This window comes from Felis catus, chromosome D3 (genome assembly GCF_018350175.1).
Source record: "Felis catus isolate Fca126 chromosome D3, F.catus_Fca126_mat1.0, whole genome shotgun sequence".
NCBI lineage: Eukaryota > Metazoa > Chordata > Mammalia > Carnivora > Felidae > Felis > Felis catus.
In genome coordinates, this window is record NC_058379.1 from 51,637,273 (window position 1) to 51,655,091 (window position 17,819).

At 33.6% G+C, this 17,819-nt stretch overlaps 1 long non-coding RNA gene across 9 annotated transcripts in view; it reads left to right on the plus strand.

The window, feature by feature from the left end:
* The window catches only part of LOC109493053, a 151,646-nt gene that overhangs the window by 101,094 nt on the left and 32,733 nt on the right, over positions 1–17,819 (plus strand). For 6 of the 9 annotated variants that reach the window (XR_006588215.1, XR_006588214.1, XR_006588217.1 and 3 more), the window contains one exon: positions 7,012–7,077. This is a non-coding gene — a long non-coding RNA (uncharacterized LOC109493053). Of the gene's footprint in view, positions 1–7,011; positions 7,078–9,809; positions 10,028–17,819 lie in introns of those variants that run through there. The other 3 variants (XR_006588220.1, XR_006588218.1, XR_002147071.3) reach the window with 2 other exon arrangements.

Here is a 17,819-nt window from a genome sequence, read left to right on the forward strand (position 1 = left end):
TTTTACTTACAAGAAAGTATATCATCAAACTCTTGAAATTTTATGACACCATTTAAAATTTTTTTCTTTAAGATATAATTGTTACCTTTAATTTGTTACTATTATATAGTACTACTAATACATGGTATTTCTCAGAATTTAAATGTGTAAATATATATATATACATATACACACACATATACATATATACATATATACATATATACAGATACATATATATACATACACACACACACACACATATATATATATATATATATATATATATATATATATATATATACACACACACACACACATACACACATGTAATTTTCATGAATTTTCCCAAGAGGTTTAGATTCTCACTCATTTTCATGGCATTATAGAATTATAATCACTATCATCACAGCATACAGATAAAGCTATCACCTTCTTAAATAATACATAGAATGCTGATTGCATGTAGCTGACTTTTCTACTAGTGATTAGCTCTGGTTTGCTGGTTTACTGTATTTTTGACTGTTGGGTGAAACCACTTCTTTCATTAGTTAAGTATTGTAGGTGTAAATTGTGTTTATTCCCACAATGCTATTGGTAATTAAGTATAACTAAGGTTTACCCTATTTCTTTCAAGTTAAAAACACAATTTATAAATGTAGATATCTTCTGAAGACAGAAAGGCTGTTTGGAACCTAGATTTAACTTGTTTATGAAAGAAGTGCAATTCGGACAGATATTATTTCAGATTTGGAAATCTCCAGCACCCTCTATTTTGTAATGTTTAGAAGAGAATAGACTAAGTGTGTACCTTACTAAATTATTACTAACAAATGTGGTAAAAGTCTCCCAGGACATATACCATTCTTTCAAATACTGACCCAGAAGGGGTACTTAGATGCTTTCCCTTCCTCCTCCTCTTCTTTCTTCTCTTGTTCTTTCTCTTCTTCTGCCTTCTTTTCCTCCAATGCACAAATGTGAGTTAAGTGCAATCTCTCCCACTGAAATTGTTTGGAAAAAAATAACTCAGGAGAGAATATCTAACAATTTCTGGGATTTAGGGTTTGCAAATTGTGTGTGTGTGTGTGTGTGTGTCCTCTGTATGTGTATATCAGTGTGTGTTTCTAGGTGTTATGGATAGAGAAGTTGTGATAGAAACTTTTCTTTCCATCCATAGACCAACTTTTGTAAAGTAAATGTGTGCTATATTGCTAAATTTAATATAGTTCACATTTCCTTCAAAATCATTAAGCTTTGGAACCTCTTATAAGGGAATTACAGATAACGATAGTATGAGCAATTCTCTACAAATGAGATTTTTCTTCTATTTAAAAATTTTAGGGCCATTGTATCTTTATGGCAATACTAAGAAGAAGTAAGGTTAAACGGAAAAATTTTTATCTTTTTGGTATAATCCCAAGTGCAAGTCTAACTTTTACAAAGATTGTTAGAGCTACGTATCCCTTTCCCTTTTCCCCCAAAAAAGCCTCAACAATTCTAATAACAATCAGTAAATACTTTCAAATTTGGCTTGATTATCTCATGTAGGATAGAGACACATTAACAAACCAAGAACCATTGTCACAGAACTAACAACAACAAAAAGTAAATACAGATATGATGCCTGCATATGCATATGTCGATGTACAGTGAAACATAAAATTGTGAGTTAGTGGTTCTGTATGTCTCAGTTTTGTTAATAGTACATTTATTTCTATTTCTGATCTTAACAATTATGTATCTGAAAGTTAAGGTACAGGCTCATTACTGAAATTATAGTTAGCTCACTTTTGTGTATTCTGTTTTATTTAAAAAATGACAATTCTTTTTTATGTGTACAATGCCATCATGTATATACTATGTGATACAAATTATTTCAAGCCCTTTAAAGATTCTTGGTATTTAAAATGAACTTTGCCTTCATAGAAAAACAACAAAGTTATTCTGTCTCACGCATGTGGAAGAAAAAATAGATGAGCTCAGAGAAAAATTATAGCATTATATTGGGCACCTCCGGGCTAAAGTTGACTGAAACAGAAAAGATTATCTTTGGTTTGATGAAACTAATAAATCATTAATTAGGTTGAAGGGAAGCAGTAGCAATCAGCATAGCTGTCTGACAGCTGGATTCTGTCAGAAGATTGTCAGGTACTCTATTACTTCAGAGTGACATGGAATTGGGAACTGAATGACAGCAGTTGACAGAAATATAATTTTTTCAAGAAACATATATTTAAAGCTCTAATTAAGCATAATGACAAGGAAAAACAAGGATACCCTGCTGAGAAACAGAGGATGTATGTTCTCATTCAACTTTATCTTCTCCGGGATAGTTAAGTAAATTAGTAGTCCTCTTTGAATTAGATGAATTAGATGTTTATTCATGTTTTGGGAAAGCCTTAAATTGACAGAATTCTCAACTAAAGTATGAAAACAAACAAAAAAATAAATAAAACTGCCAATAACTGTTTTCCAATTAAATCGTATAGCATGACTGTTAAATTTGTGAAATCTTTAAACTGTAAGAAAGAAAGTAATATTTACTGGAATCAAGCATATGCACTGTAAGAATCTTAGACTGTCCAGGGTATTGTATGCGATATAAAATTGTTGTGAAGGTGACAATGATAACAACGACGACTACTACTAGGATTATCATTCTATCCTTATCACAATAAATCGAGACTAGTATCATCATCATTTTGTAGAAATGGAAATTGAAGTTAGTGACAACACATGCTCACTCATTTTAGTAGTCATATATTTGTTGTGCCTGTTACTTCTCTTTAGAAGTAATGCTCTTACTTGTTAAATGAAATAAGCACTAGTAGGTTCCCAGGGGATATTTAAAATATTCCTTTCTTATTCCTGGAATAAAAAGATTTTCTAAAGTTTCATGTGCATTTCTGGTGTTATTTTTAGTAATAGAAGTGTTCATGGTTGTGAGTTTCTCTTGAACATAATGAGTTAACTCGCATTATCAAGTCAAATAAGAACTTAGAAAAATAAAATAACAGTAACAAGAAGAGTAACAGAAGAAAAGAATAATGAGGATAACAGCAAAGTTGATATAGTTTGTCAAATTCACCTAAACTAATATTTAAAGGAAAGGAAAACAAACAAAAGTTTATGAAAATAAGAGATAACACAAGCATACAAAATAGGGAATATGAAATGTGAAACAACAAAAATGAGAGAAATTTTTACAGTTTTGAGGGTCATCGGCCAAATTATAAGAAAGTATATTTGACTACTTAAATATGTGAATAATTTACTAAGGAATCATTCAGAACAATTTGTCAAAAGAAATGGAAGCCTAACATGGAATACTAAAAAGTACATAATGCTAAATAACTCAGAAAATGAGATAAAGTGAAAAAAACAATATATGGGCCAGTTAGAAAAAAGAGCAAGAGGATTACTTAATCAAAACTTATCACTAATCATATTAATGTATGTGTTCACAACTCCCATATAAAAGGCCAAAAGTATAAGACAGTATAAAACAAAATGTTCAGTTATAGTTATCAAAAAGAAATATGTTTTAAATGAAAGGACACAGCAGGGTTAGAAGCACAAGAATTAAAAATTCTATGTATAAACGTATCAATGTACAGATATATATGTGTGTACATATTTGGTAATTTTTGTAATACAGTTAAAATCAGTAGTATCCTGGATATGTTTAACACATTGATCTCTGGGAGAATGTAAAAACAATGACAACCCCAATTAAGGTAGACATTACAGTTCTTAATAAAATAATAGGAAATTAAACTGAATGATACACAAGAATGTTAATACACCATAACAAAGAGTACTTATCAAAATCACACAGGTTGGGTTAACATTCAAAAACCAACTGATATAATTCACTTTCTATTCAAAACAAAAGAAAATATGTATCATCTAAATACATGGATAAGGCATTTGAAGAAATCTGTCACCCATGCATCATTTAAAAACAGAACAAAAGAAACACAGAACATAACATTTTTGCAGCAAACTGAAAATAAAAGGGAACTTCCTTGACCTGATAAAGGGCATATATGAAATATCTATAGACTTCATTATATGCAATGACGAAAGCAAGAACATATGTTATCCCTCAGAGCAGTAACAAGCCAAGAATGTCTGTTCTCCCTATCTTCCTTCCCTATTATACTGGAGGACATAGCCAGAAAAATAAAGCAAGAAAATAATTAAGGACTAAAATATTTGCAAGGAGAAAATAAAACTTTCGTTATTCACAGATGACATAAAATGTGCATAGAAATCCTCAGATACTAGGAAATTGTAAATACATTCACCTAGTTCATATTATGTAAGATAAACACCCAACATTGTTCAATTATATTTCTTTAAACTAACAACAAATAATTTAAAATAAATATTTAGAGCGCCATATACAATATTGTGACAAATATTAAATACTGGAGTTCAATTTAATAAAACATGTTCAAGACTACTAAAAATGCTGTCACAAACAAACAAACTAAACAAACAAAAAGTAGAAACAGACCCATAAATACAGAGAACAAACTGGTCATTGCTGGAGGAGGGGAGAGGGGTAGGGAGATGAGGGGAAAAAGACAAAATGCCACTAAGAGCTATTGAAAAGAAAGAAAGAAAGAAAGAAAGAAAGAAAGAAAGAAAGAAAGAAAGAAAGAAAGAAAGAAAGAAAGAAAGAAAGAAAGAAAGAAAGAAAGAAAGAAAGAAAGAAAAGAAAAAGAAGAAAGGAAGGAAGAAAAATAAATGGACAAATATAACAGTTTTATGGAATAGAAATTTCTGTATTAAGATGTTATTTGTACCAAAACTGTTCTATGAATTTAACAAGATTCATTCAAATTACCTGGAGGTATTTTTGTAGAAATTAATATGGTGCCCTTGTGCAAACCACTTCAACTTCCAAAACAAATTTAAAAAAATAACATTTATTTTTGAGAGAGAGAGAGAGAGAGAGAGAGAGAGAGAGAGAGAGAGAGAGAGCAGGGTAGAGAAAGAGGGAGGCTCTGAGCTGTCAACACAGAGCCCAATGCAGGGCTCAAAGTTATCTACCGCGAGATCATGACCTGAGCTGAAGTCAGATGCTTAACTGACTGGGCCACTCAGGTGCCCCTTCCAAAACAATTTTTAGGACAAAGAATAATGTTGGAATATTTCTACTACCTGATATGAAGACATATTGTAAAGTTACATTAATCAAGTGAATGTGGTAGCTGCATTAGGATAGGGATATAGATCAATAGAATAGAACAAAGAACAGAGAAAGAGTCACACAAGTTTTTAATTAATTTTGAAAAAACACTAACATGCAATGAGGGAAATTGTTTTTTTCAAGAAATAATGCTGGATGAACTGAATATTCATATAAAAGTTAACATTAACTCATCTTACACCATATATAAAAATAACTCTAACTGAATAATAGACTTAAAAACAAATCATAAATAAAGGATAAATCCATAAGTACTTTAAAGAGAAACTTTAATTTTTTAATAGTTATTTATCTTGGAGAGGGAGAGAGAGAGAGAGAGAGAGAGAGAGAGAGAGAGAGAGAGACAGAGAAGGGCAAAGAGAGAGGGAGACACAGAATCTGAAACAGGCTCTAGGCTCTGAGTTGTCAGCACGGAGCCCGACGTGGGACTCTGGCTCACAAACTGTGAGATCATGATGAACAAATGAACCATGTATCATGACCTGAGCCGAAGTTGGATGCTTAACTGAGACACCCAGGCACCCCATAAAGGGAAACTTCTAGAGAGAAAAAGTCTTTGCAATTTTGGGGCAGGTGAAAATTTCTTAGGACAAAAAATAATGTATAAACGAAAAAAAAAACATAAATTGGATTTCATTAAAACTAAAAGTGCTCTTCAAATGACACCATTTAGACAATGAAAGGGCAGGCAAGACAATGGAAGAAAAATATATATAAAAGTCCTCATATTAAATATATAAAGAAGTCTTATAACTCAATAGAAAGAAGACAATTCTTAAAAGTGAGCCAAATATTTGAAGAGAACTTCATGAAAGAAGATACGCATTTGATCAATGAGCACATAAAAAGATAATATCAACAGCAGAAAAATGCAAGTTGAAACTACAATGCAATAGCACTATACATCAACTAGATTGACTAAAATTTGAAAAGCCTGACAATGACAAGTTTTAGCATGGTTGTAAAGCAACTGGAATCTTCACACATCGCTAGTAGGAATGCAAAATGTCACATACAACTTAGAATACAATTTGGAGTTTCTTATAAAGTCACAAATGCACTTACTATACAACCATAAATACCCTTTCCTTAGTATCTATCTAAGAAACATAAAAACATGTAACGACAGGGAGATATGTATAAGAATGCCCATAGAAACTTCATTCTCAATAGCTAATAGTAAACAACCCAAGTGTCTGTCAACGCATAAATGGGTAATTAAATTGTGAAATAGCCATATAATGCAATTCATTATGTCACTGAAATGACATAAACTATAGATAAATAAAACACAGATACAACTCAAAAACATAACTGAAAGGAATGAAATCATGCATAAACAGAATGCATACTGTATGTTTCCACTTGTTTTTGGAAATTCAAGAGCAAGCAAAAGTAATCCATGGTAACAGAAATCACATCAGGGATTAGTCTAGGACCAGAATTGGGGGAATTTACTAGAGGACTATGGGGAAACATTTTTGGGATGATAGAATGATTCTAGTTCTTCACTGTGGTGATGGTTCCAAAGAATATACCTTTGCCAAAACTTACCAAGCTGTACAATTACAATAAATACATTCTACCACATGCAATTATAACTCAAAAGATTATTTAAAGATGGATCATGCGTGAGAAGCAGTACACAATTTTAAGAGTGATATCTTGGGTAGGTAAAAGGTGTTGAGATCCAAGTGATGGGATTAACACTGAGATCTTAGGTACAGTTTTGGAGTAAGGAGACATTGAGAGATAATCTGTATTTAGTGCATAGTTTAGTACTTTAGCTATCTTTTCTTTATTTTTGCCAGGTGAATAAACAAAGGAGAGATTGGCCTTTTTGAAGGAAGCACACTTTGCTTCAAGTAATGCAAGAGGTAAGGATTAGTTCTTTGGCAAGAGTTGAAACAGAGAAAAAAATGCAAGAATGAAATCCAATGGTGGTTTGAAAAAAAAAAAAAAAAAACAAAGCAAAGCAAACCCAACCCAACCCAACCCACACAGGACCAGGGGACAGATTTAGAACAGATTTAGAACAGATTTGGGAGGCACTGAACAGAGGAGAGGCACTGAAAAAGGACGAGGAGGGGAAAATGAAATTTAAAGGATAGTTCCTTGAAAACCTGCCAGAAATGAAGTCAGCAAAAACATAGTTGGATACTTATTCCAACCTTCAGAAGAGTCTCAGAAGAGGAGATGTTGGCCCTTTTTAAAGTCCAGGGCCAGTCTTTACATTTATGTTCTGTATTTCTTCTAGGTTTTAGGCCCTAAGCCACCTGTGATTCCTTTACTATTCTCTTCCTTTTGAATCTTCCACTTTTCTCTCACCATTAATTCCTTCCCACCAAAGTACCAGTGTGCTGATGTGTTTTTCATCTTAATAACAACAACAAAAACCTTCCCTCCAGCTTGCTACTTTCCCCAACTACCAACCTATCTTTTCCTTCCTTTAAAGACAACCCCCACCCTCCTGCCCCAGAATATTCAACATCCCTTCCTATTCACACTGTGGTCTTCAGATCAGCACCATTATTACCTGGAAGCTTATCCAAAGTGTAGAATCCCAAGCATTCTCCTATTTACCCCATTTTTTCTGATTTTTTTCCATGCTTTGGTAATGGAATTGATATCATTCCATAAATTTTCCCAATCTGAGCTATAGTTCAGAGCCATCTACCTGGATTCACTTCACTACACATTGAATTTATTGCAAAAAAATAAATTTCAAGATACCTAGGATCCAAAATTAAATCCAGAATCCTTATTTAAAAAGAAGCATAGTTTATCTATTATAAAAATGAATTGAAGATATATGCATGGGAGTAATTGTAATTATGAACTATAAACTGTACAATATAACCCAGCTGAGCAAGTAAATAATGCATAAATGAGGTGACTGGACGGTGAAAATTTGTTAGGGTCAATTGGTGGTACACCTTATTGCAATCTAGTTGGTAAATTAGCAAAAGTAGTTAAAAATATAGAAGATGACATACAGTAGAATATTTGAATTTGAAACAGATGAAATGACAAGTCAATTACAACTCTATTTGTGATAAGCACAAGACTGTGGCTCCAACATTAAAGGCTAGATAACAAGTAGTCTATCCCCACTGTCCTTAAGGTTTTTCATCTCAGTTTTCTCCTATTTTCCTCTGATCCTCAGTATCTTCATGTTATGAGTATAGCAACTGTGCCTACATCTTAGCTTTGTTGTGATTATTAAATGAGATTAGAAATGTAGGACACTTTGCACATTGTCAGGAACTTTGTTAGTCTTTGTAAATGTTAGATATGGTTTTTTATCCTTTCACTCCTCTGTCCCCTCCCCCATCTAATTCTCCTACTTTTTAGGACCAATACTAGTATTCTTAGATACTACTGTGACCATCCTTAACATTCTTTTTATCATAATTATGCTACTCTTCCATATTGCTTAAAATTTGGCAGGACTTCTACTAAATTTATAGAATATGCCAATGTCATTATACAGAACACATGTTTGCGAGCAAGTAAATGCATTCCTAATGCTTTAGTATGCTGTGATTGCTCATTTATTAGCATTGCCATATGTGCACTATGTTTATATAAGGGAGACTTGTTCTTACAACTGAAGGGAAAACATCACATTATAATTAAGAATGACAAGTGATATGGACTTGACTATACTATATTAATGATCTGTCACTCTTGTTAATATAGTAGTCACTAAATATAATAGTATTAAAAACATTATTAAAGAAATATTTGAAGTACATTGCAAATATTTGACATATCACATGTTTTTCCAATGCTAATTCTTCTAATCAAAAGTCACAATGTGATAGACATTGTTCTATCATAGATAGAAGTTCTGGGGTGACTTCTATTCACAAACTAGATACTCAGTGACAAATGTTGGCAGAGCCAATATATTAGTCAATATATTAGCATAAAACATAATGCATACTAAAAAAAAACTGATGCAGCAGATTTAATGGGGTGGCAAAGATAATTTAACTTAGCAAATATTTGCAAAGGTGTGATCAGGGACAAGGAAACTAACAAGGAGCAGAAAGATGCAATAGTGGGGCCTTTGAATGGCAAGGGGAAAGACAATAGTTACAAGAACCCAGTTGAAACGTGGTGCTATGGAAAAGACTTCCAAACAGGAGAGGTAACTCTAGTGGAATGCAGTAACTGCCAGAATTGTATTGGGGTAGGTAAACAAAGGGGATTATAAAATTCCTGACCTCTTTTCACTCTCCTCTGATTTCCTCCCTATCTCTTCCAATGTCCAAATCCAAGAAGACAAAGTGTTATATAGTCCAAGAAGGGGAGCCTGTAGCTGTCACCTCCAGCATAATAGAGCAAGGTAGAGAAAACAAGAGGATGTTTCTGAGAGAGGCTAACAAAAAAAAAACATATATTAAGACAATAATAATCTTTCATCAATCAAAACTGACATGCACAGAATTTTCCAAAATAGGCCCATACTGATATTATCTTTTACCTTTGGTATCAGGATGCATGCTATTTTTTATTTGATCAAACTTACACAACGCTATATGTAAATTATATCTCAATAAACAGGAAAGCATTCAAAACCAATTTATAAATGTCTCTGCAGGATAGTCAACTGAGGAAGAGTGGATATGAAGTAGAAGATGCAATATACAATACACCTAACTGTTACTTTTTTTTCATCAGTGGCTAAAGGGCTGGCTAGATGCAAAGGAGAAGATTGTGGATCGGAAGAAGTATCAGAGGAAGGCATATGATTCACATTTCAGTATAGACCCAACTGATGAAAATATTCAAATCTATAAAAAATGCTCATCTAAAGTATTTTACTGAAAAATATGTTCTTCATAATAAGTTAGGTAGAATGACCACTCTGTAGATGTCAGTTGTCTATCTTCTCTCTACAACACAGTATGACAGTGTGTTGTTTACTGCGCTCATACACAAAGAAGGAATGGGGTAAGACTGAGGGTCATTCATAGTCTGGGAAGCACAGACATTCCCTAATCAAGACCTCCATTTTGAGCCCTCAATTCTCTTAAAACAGCAACCAACCCCATTTCTTGCTTTCTGGGAACAAATAACTTTAGTACCATCACATCATGTTTTGGCCAGCAATTCAGTCTTACAAAATAATGACTTAAAGGCCTCAACAAGTACAAAAAGATTGAGATCATATCATGTATATTTTCTGAGCACAATACTATGAAAGTTGAAATCAACCACAAGAAAAAATTGGAAAGATCACAAATACATAGAAGTTAAAGAAAATCTTACTAAAAAATAAATGGGTCAATCAGGAAGTTAAAGAAGAAATTTAAAAAAAATACATGGAAATAAATGAAAATGAAAACAAGAAGGTCTAAAACCTTTGGATGCAGCAAAAGTAGTCCTATGAGGGAAGTATATAGCAGTACAAGTCTACCTCAAGAAGAAAAAACAATCTCAAACACACCACTTAAACTTACACTAAAAGGAGAAAGAAATAGAACAACAAATGAGGCCTAAAGTCAGCAAAAGAAGGGAAATAATTCAGATAAAAGCAGAAATAAATGATACAGAAACAAACCCCAGCCAACTTATGAAAAAGAAGAGAGTGACACCTAGGTGGCTCTGTTGGTTAAGCATCCAACTCTTTTTTAAAATCTTTTTTTTTTAACGTTTATTTATTTTTGAGACAGAGAGAGACAGAGCATGAACAGGGGAGGGGCAGAGAGAGAGGGAGACACAGAATCTGAAACAGGCTCCAGGCTCTGAGCTGTCAGCACAGAGCCCGACGCGGGGCTCGAAGTCACGGACCACGAGATCATGACCTGAGCCGAAGTCGGCCACTTAACTACTGAGCCACCCAGGCGCCCCAAAGCATCCAACTCTTGACTCATGATCTCACGTTTCATGAGTTTGAGTCCCACATCCACCTCTTCATTGACAGTGCAGAGTCTACTTCGAATTCTCTCTCTCCTCTCTCTCTGCCCCTCCCCCATTCTCTCACATATTCTCTCTCTTTTCCTCTCTTTAAATAAATAAATAAATATTTTAAAAATATTCTCTTTTAATAGTTTGTATTTCTGTGGTATTGGTTGTGATCTCTCCTCTCATTCATGATTTTATTTATTTATATCCTTTATGTCTCTTTTTAAGTTTATTTATTTTTTTTGAGAGAGAGAGAAAGAGCACGTGAGTGGTGGAGGGACAGACAGAAAGGGGGAGAGAGAGAGAATCCCAATATATAGATAGCACAGAGCCTGACATGGGACTCAATCCCATGAACTGTAATATCAAGACTTGCACTGGAATCAAGAATTGGATGCTTAGCCAACTGAGCCATCCAGGTGCCTTCAATTATAAGAGTATATGAAAAATTATATGCCTACAAATTAGACAACCGGAAAGAAATGGGCAAATTCCTAGAAACATATAAACTACCAAAATTGAAACAGGAAGAAATACAAATCTTGAATAAGCCAATAACCAGCAAAAAAAATTGAATCAGTAATCAAAAATGTCCCAACAAAAGTCCAGGGCCAGATGGTTCCACATGGGAATTCTACCAAACATTTAAAAAGTTAAATCATATTCTTATCAAACTGTTCCAAAAAAAAATAGAAATGGAAGAAAAACTACCAAACTCATTCTATGAACCAGACATAGACTACATTCAAAACCAGACATTCCAAAACCAGATATAGACTACACACACACACACACACACACACACACACACACACACACACACAGGAATTACAGGCCAATATCCCTGATAAAAATGGATGCAAAAATTGTCAACAAGATAATAACAAATGGGGTCCAACAGTACATTAAAAGAATCATTCAACATGATCAAGTGAGATTTATTCCTGGGTTGCAAGGGTGGTTCAGTATTCGCAAATCAATCAATGCGCTACACCACATTAATAAAAGAAAGGATAAGAACCATATGATCCTCTCAAAACATGCAGAAAAAGCACTTGACAAAGTACAGCATCATTTCTTGATTAAAAACTCTCAACAAAGTAGGGATAGAGGGCACATACCTCAACATCATAAAATCCATATATGAAATACCCACAGCTAATATCCTCAATGGGCAAAAACTGAAAGATTTTCTGCTACAGTCAGCAACAAGACAGGGATGTGCAGTGTCATCATTGTTATTTAACGTAGTACTGGAAGTCCTAGCTTCAGCAGATAATAAAAAGAAATAAAGGCATCCAAATCATCAAGGAAGAAGTCAAACATTTACTATTCACAGACAACATGATACTCTACATGGAAAACCCCAAAGACTCCACCAAAAAATTGTTAGAACTGATACATGAATTCAGTAAAGTTGCAGGATACAAAATCAACATACAGAAATCTGGTGCATTTCTATACACCAAAAAATGAAGCCGCAGAAAGAAAAATCAAGGTATTGATCTCATTTACAACTGCACCAAAAATCAGAAGATACCTAGAAATAAACCTAACCTAAGACATAAAATATTTGTAGCCTGAACTGTATATAACACTAATGAAATTGAAGATGACACAAAGACATGGAAAAACATTCCATCATCATAGATTGGAAGGAAAAATATTGTTAAAATGCTTATACTACCCAAACCAATATACATATTTAATGCAATCCCTATCAAAATACCACCAGCATTCTTCACAGAGCTAGAACACACAATCCTATTATTTGTATGGAACCACAAAAGATCCTGTTTAGCCAAAGCAATCTTGAAAAATAAAACAAAGCTGGAGGCATAATGATTCCAGACTTCAAGCTGTACTACAGAACTATAGTCACCAAGACTACAGAAAAAATAGGTACATAAATCAATGGAACAGAATAGAAAATGAATAGATGGACCCACAACTATATGATCAACTAACCTTTGACAAAGTAGGAAAGAATACTCAATGGAAAAAAGAAGGTCTCTTCAACAAATGGTGCTGTGAAACCTAGACAGCTACATACAGAAGAATGAAACTGGACTACTTTCTTACACCAGACACAAAGATAAGTTCAAACTGGATGAAAGACCTAAATGTGAGACAGAAAAACATGGAAGTTTTACAGGAGAAAACAGGCAGCAACCTCTTTGTCCTAGGCTATAGCAACTTCTTACTTGACATGTCTCCAGAGGCAAGGGAAACAAAAGCAAAAATGAACTATTGGGACCTCATCAAGATAAAAAGCTTTTGCATGGTGAAGGAAACAATCAACAAAACTAAAAGGCAACTAAAGGAATGGGAGAAGATATTTGCAAATAACATATCAAATAAAGTGTTAGTATCCACAATCTATAAAGAACTTACCAGGGGTGCCTGGGTGGCTCAGTCAGCTGAGTGTCTGACTTCGGCTCAGGACATGATCTCACAGTTCGTGAGTTTGAGTCCCGCATCGGGCTCTGTGCTGACAGCTCAGAGCCTGGAGCCTGCTTTAGATTCTGTGTCTCCCTCTCTCTCTGCCCTTCCCCTGTTCACACTCTGACTTTCCCTCTCTCTCAAAAATAAATAAACATAAAAAATAAAAAAAAAGAAATTACCAAACTCAACACCCAAAAAAACAAATAATCCAGTTAAGACATGGGTAGAAGACATGAATAGACATTTTTCCAAAGAAGACATCCCGATGGCTAACAGACACATGAAAAGATGCTCAACAGTGCTCATCGTCAGGGAAATACAAATCAAAACTACAATGAGCTATCACCATACACCTGTCAGAATGTCTAAAATTAACAACAACACAGGAAACAACAGGTGTTAGCGAGGATGGGGAAAAAGGAGAACCTCTTATAATGTTGGTGAGAGTGTAAACTGATGCAGCCACTCTGGAAAACAGTATGGAGGTCCCTTTAAAGTTAAAAATAGAACTATGTTAGAATCTAGAAACTGCACTACTAGGTATTTATCCAAAGGATACAAAAATACTGACTTGAAGGTATATGTGAACCTGATGTTTATAGAAATAATAGCCAAATTATTTATCAACAATAGTCAAATTATGGAAAGAGTCCAAATGTCCATTGACTGATAAATGGATAAAGAAGTGATATTTACATACAAAGGAATATTACTAAGCCATTAAAAAATAAAATCTTGCCATTTGCAAGACATGGATGGAGGTAGGATGTATTAGGCTAAGTTAAGTCAGGGAAAGATAAATGCCATATGATTTCACTCAAATGTGGGATTTACAAAACAAAAAGGCTGAATGTAGGAGAGGAAAAAAAAGAGAGTGGCAAAACATAAAACAGATTCATAACTACAGAGAATAGACTGAGGGTTGCTGGAGGGAAGGTGGGCTAAATGGGTTATGGGCATTAAAAAGGGCACTTCTTTTGATGAGCACTGGATGTTATATGTAAGTGATGAATCACTAAATTCTACTCCTGAAAGTAATATTACACTATACGTTAACTACCAGAAATTTCATAAAAGCTTGAAATGAACTATGAAATAAAATGGAGTGTTTTCAAAATAATAATATTAATAATAATAATAATAATAATAATAATAATGACTTAATATAAGTTAGAAATTGGTTTCTCTGGTCTTCATGAGTCTGCCCCATCTATTATGTATACCATCAGTGCATCTGACTCTATATTAATTCCAGCCAAATAAGTCATTTACCAGACAAAGAAAGGAATCAGTGGAATTCACTGGTTCCATCTCAACACAGCTTGAATACCCTGATAGAATGGGTTACAGATAACTTATACATGATGCCAGTGAAGAAAGAACACAGTAAAAGACTGAGTTATTATTTGAAAAATGAGATATATGTTTCTAGCCCAGTACCAACACGTAGAACTATCTCTCCCATGAATCACGTAAGTGTTGAGTTAAAGAGCAAAGTGAGTACCTCTTATCACCTAATGAAGCACTAAAATATTGTTTCTTGCCCCTTCCATTCTCAGCTCTTTGGGTCTCAAAGTTCTGGTATCTAAGAAAAACTTTCTTTCTTGTTTTTTTAATAAGAACAATTTATTTTATTTTATTTTGTTAATTTAATTTTATTTATAACAAATAACATACAACATTATATTAGTTTCAAGTGTATAATACAGTGATTAAACAATTGTATACATTACTCAGTGCTTATCATCATAAGTGTACTTTAATCCCCTTCACCTATTTCACCCATCCCTCAACTCACCTCTCCACCGGTAACCATCACTTTGTTCTCAATAGTTAAGAGTCCGTTTTTGTTTGTTTATCTCTTTTCTTGTTTGTTTTGTTTCTTAAATTCCACACGAGTGAAATCATATGGTATTTTTGTTTCTCTGACTGGATTTATTTCACAGCATTATACCATCTAGATCCATCTATGTTGCTGCAAATGACAAGATATCATTTTTATGTCTAATATTCTACTGTATAAATGCACCACTTTTCTTCATCCATTCATCTATGGATGGACACTGGTTGCTTCCATACTTTGGCTATGGTAAATAATGCTGCAATATTCATAAGAGTGCATATATCTTTTTGAATTGTTTTTTTTTTTTTTTTTGCATTCTTTGGGTAAATACCCTGCAGTGGATTACTGGATCATATGATAATTCTATTTTTAATTTTTTGAGTAACTTCTATACTGTTTTTCACAGTGGCTGCACCAGTTTGCATCCTACCAACAGCACAAAAGTGTTCCTTTTTTTCCACACCCATGCCAACACTTGTTGTTTCCTGTGTTTTTGAATGTAGACATTCTGACAGGTGTGAGGTTTTTATTTGCATTTCCCTGATGATTAGTGATGTTGAGCATCTTTTCATGTGTCTGTTGGCCATTTGTATTTCTTTGGAGAAACGTCTTTTCATGTCTTCTGCCCATATTTAACTGGATTATTTGTTTTTGGGAGGTGCTGAATTATGTAAGATTTTATATACCTTGGTTACTAACTTTTGCTGGATATGTCATTTGCAAATATCTTCTAGTCACCAGGTTGTCTTTAGTTTTGCTGATTGTTTCCTGTGCTGTGCAAAGCTTTCATTTTTATGTAGTCACAATAGTTGATTTTTGCTTTTGTTTCCCTTGCCTTATGAGACATATCTAGAAAAATGATACTCTGGACGATGTTAGAAAAATTATGGCCTGTACTCTCTTCTAGGAGTTTTATGGCTTCAGGTATCACACATTTAGGTCTTTGAGTTTATTTTGGTGTATGGTATAAGAAAGTCGTCCAATTTCATTTTTCTGTATGTAGCTGTCCAGTTTTCCAAATATCATTTATTGAAGAGATTGTTTTTCACTCATTGCAAATTCTTGCCTCCTTTGTTTAAGATTAATTGGCCATGTAATTGTGGGTTTATTTCTGAGTTCTGTATTCTGTTCCTTTGATCTATTTTTGTGCTAGGTTCTATACAGTTTTGGTAACTACAGCTGCAACTACAACTACAGCCTTGTATTTTATCTTGAAGTTTGGGATTGTTATTTCTCCAGTTTTGTTTTTCTTTTTCAATATTGTTTTGGCTATTTGGGTTTTTTTAAGGCTCTATACAAATTTTAAGATTATTTGTTCTATTCTGTGAAAAATGCTCTGGTGTTTTGATAGGGATTGCATTTGGGTAGTATGGAAATTTTAACAATATTTGTTCTCCCAATCCATGAACATAGAATTTCTTTCTATTTGTTTGTGTTGTATTTGATTACTTTCATGAATGTTTTATAATTTTCAGAGTACAAGTCTTTCTCTTTCTTGGTTAAGTTTATTCGTAGGTATCTTATTTTTTTTGTTGTAATGGTAAATGAGACTGTTTTCTTCATTTTCCTTTCTGCTACTTCGTTATTAGTGTATACAAATGCAATGGATTTTTGTATATTGATTTTACATCCTGGGCCTTACTGAATTCATTTATTGCTTCAAGTAGTTTTTTGGTGAGGTCTTTAGGGTTTTCTATATATAGTATTATGCCATCTGGAAAGAGTGAATGTTTCACTTCTTTACAATTTGGATGTCTTTTATTTCTTTTTTTTCTTTTCTGATTGCTATGGGTAGGATTCCCAGTACTATGCTGAATAAGAGTAGGTGAGACTGAACGTCCTTGTCTTGTTACTGTCCTTAGGGGAAAAGCTGTCAGTTTTTCACCACTGCGTATTATGTTAGTTGTGAGTTTTCATTTATGGCCTTTATTATGTTGAGGCAAGTTCCCTCTAAACTTACTTTGTTGAGGGTTTTTATCATGAATGGATGCTGTACTTTGTTAAATGCCTTTTCTATGTCTCTTGAAATAATCATATTTTTCTTTTCTCATTCACGTGACTTATCACATCGATTGATTTGCAAATATTGAACAACCCTTGTATACCAGGGGCAAATCCTACTCATTCATGGTAAATGGATTTTTTAATGTATTGTTGGATTCTGCATCTAATATATTGTTGAGGATTTTTGCATCTGTGTTCATCAGATACTGGCCTATAGTTCTCTTTTTTTACGGTGTCTTTATCTGGTTTTGGTATAAGGGTAATGCTGGTCTTATAGAATGAATTTGGAAGTTTTCTTTCCTCTTCTATTTTTTGGAATAGTTTTAGGAAAATAGGTGCTAACTCTTCCTTAAATGTTTGGTAGAATTCACCTATGTAACCGTCTGGTCCAGGACTTCTGTTTGTTTGTTG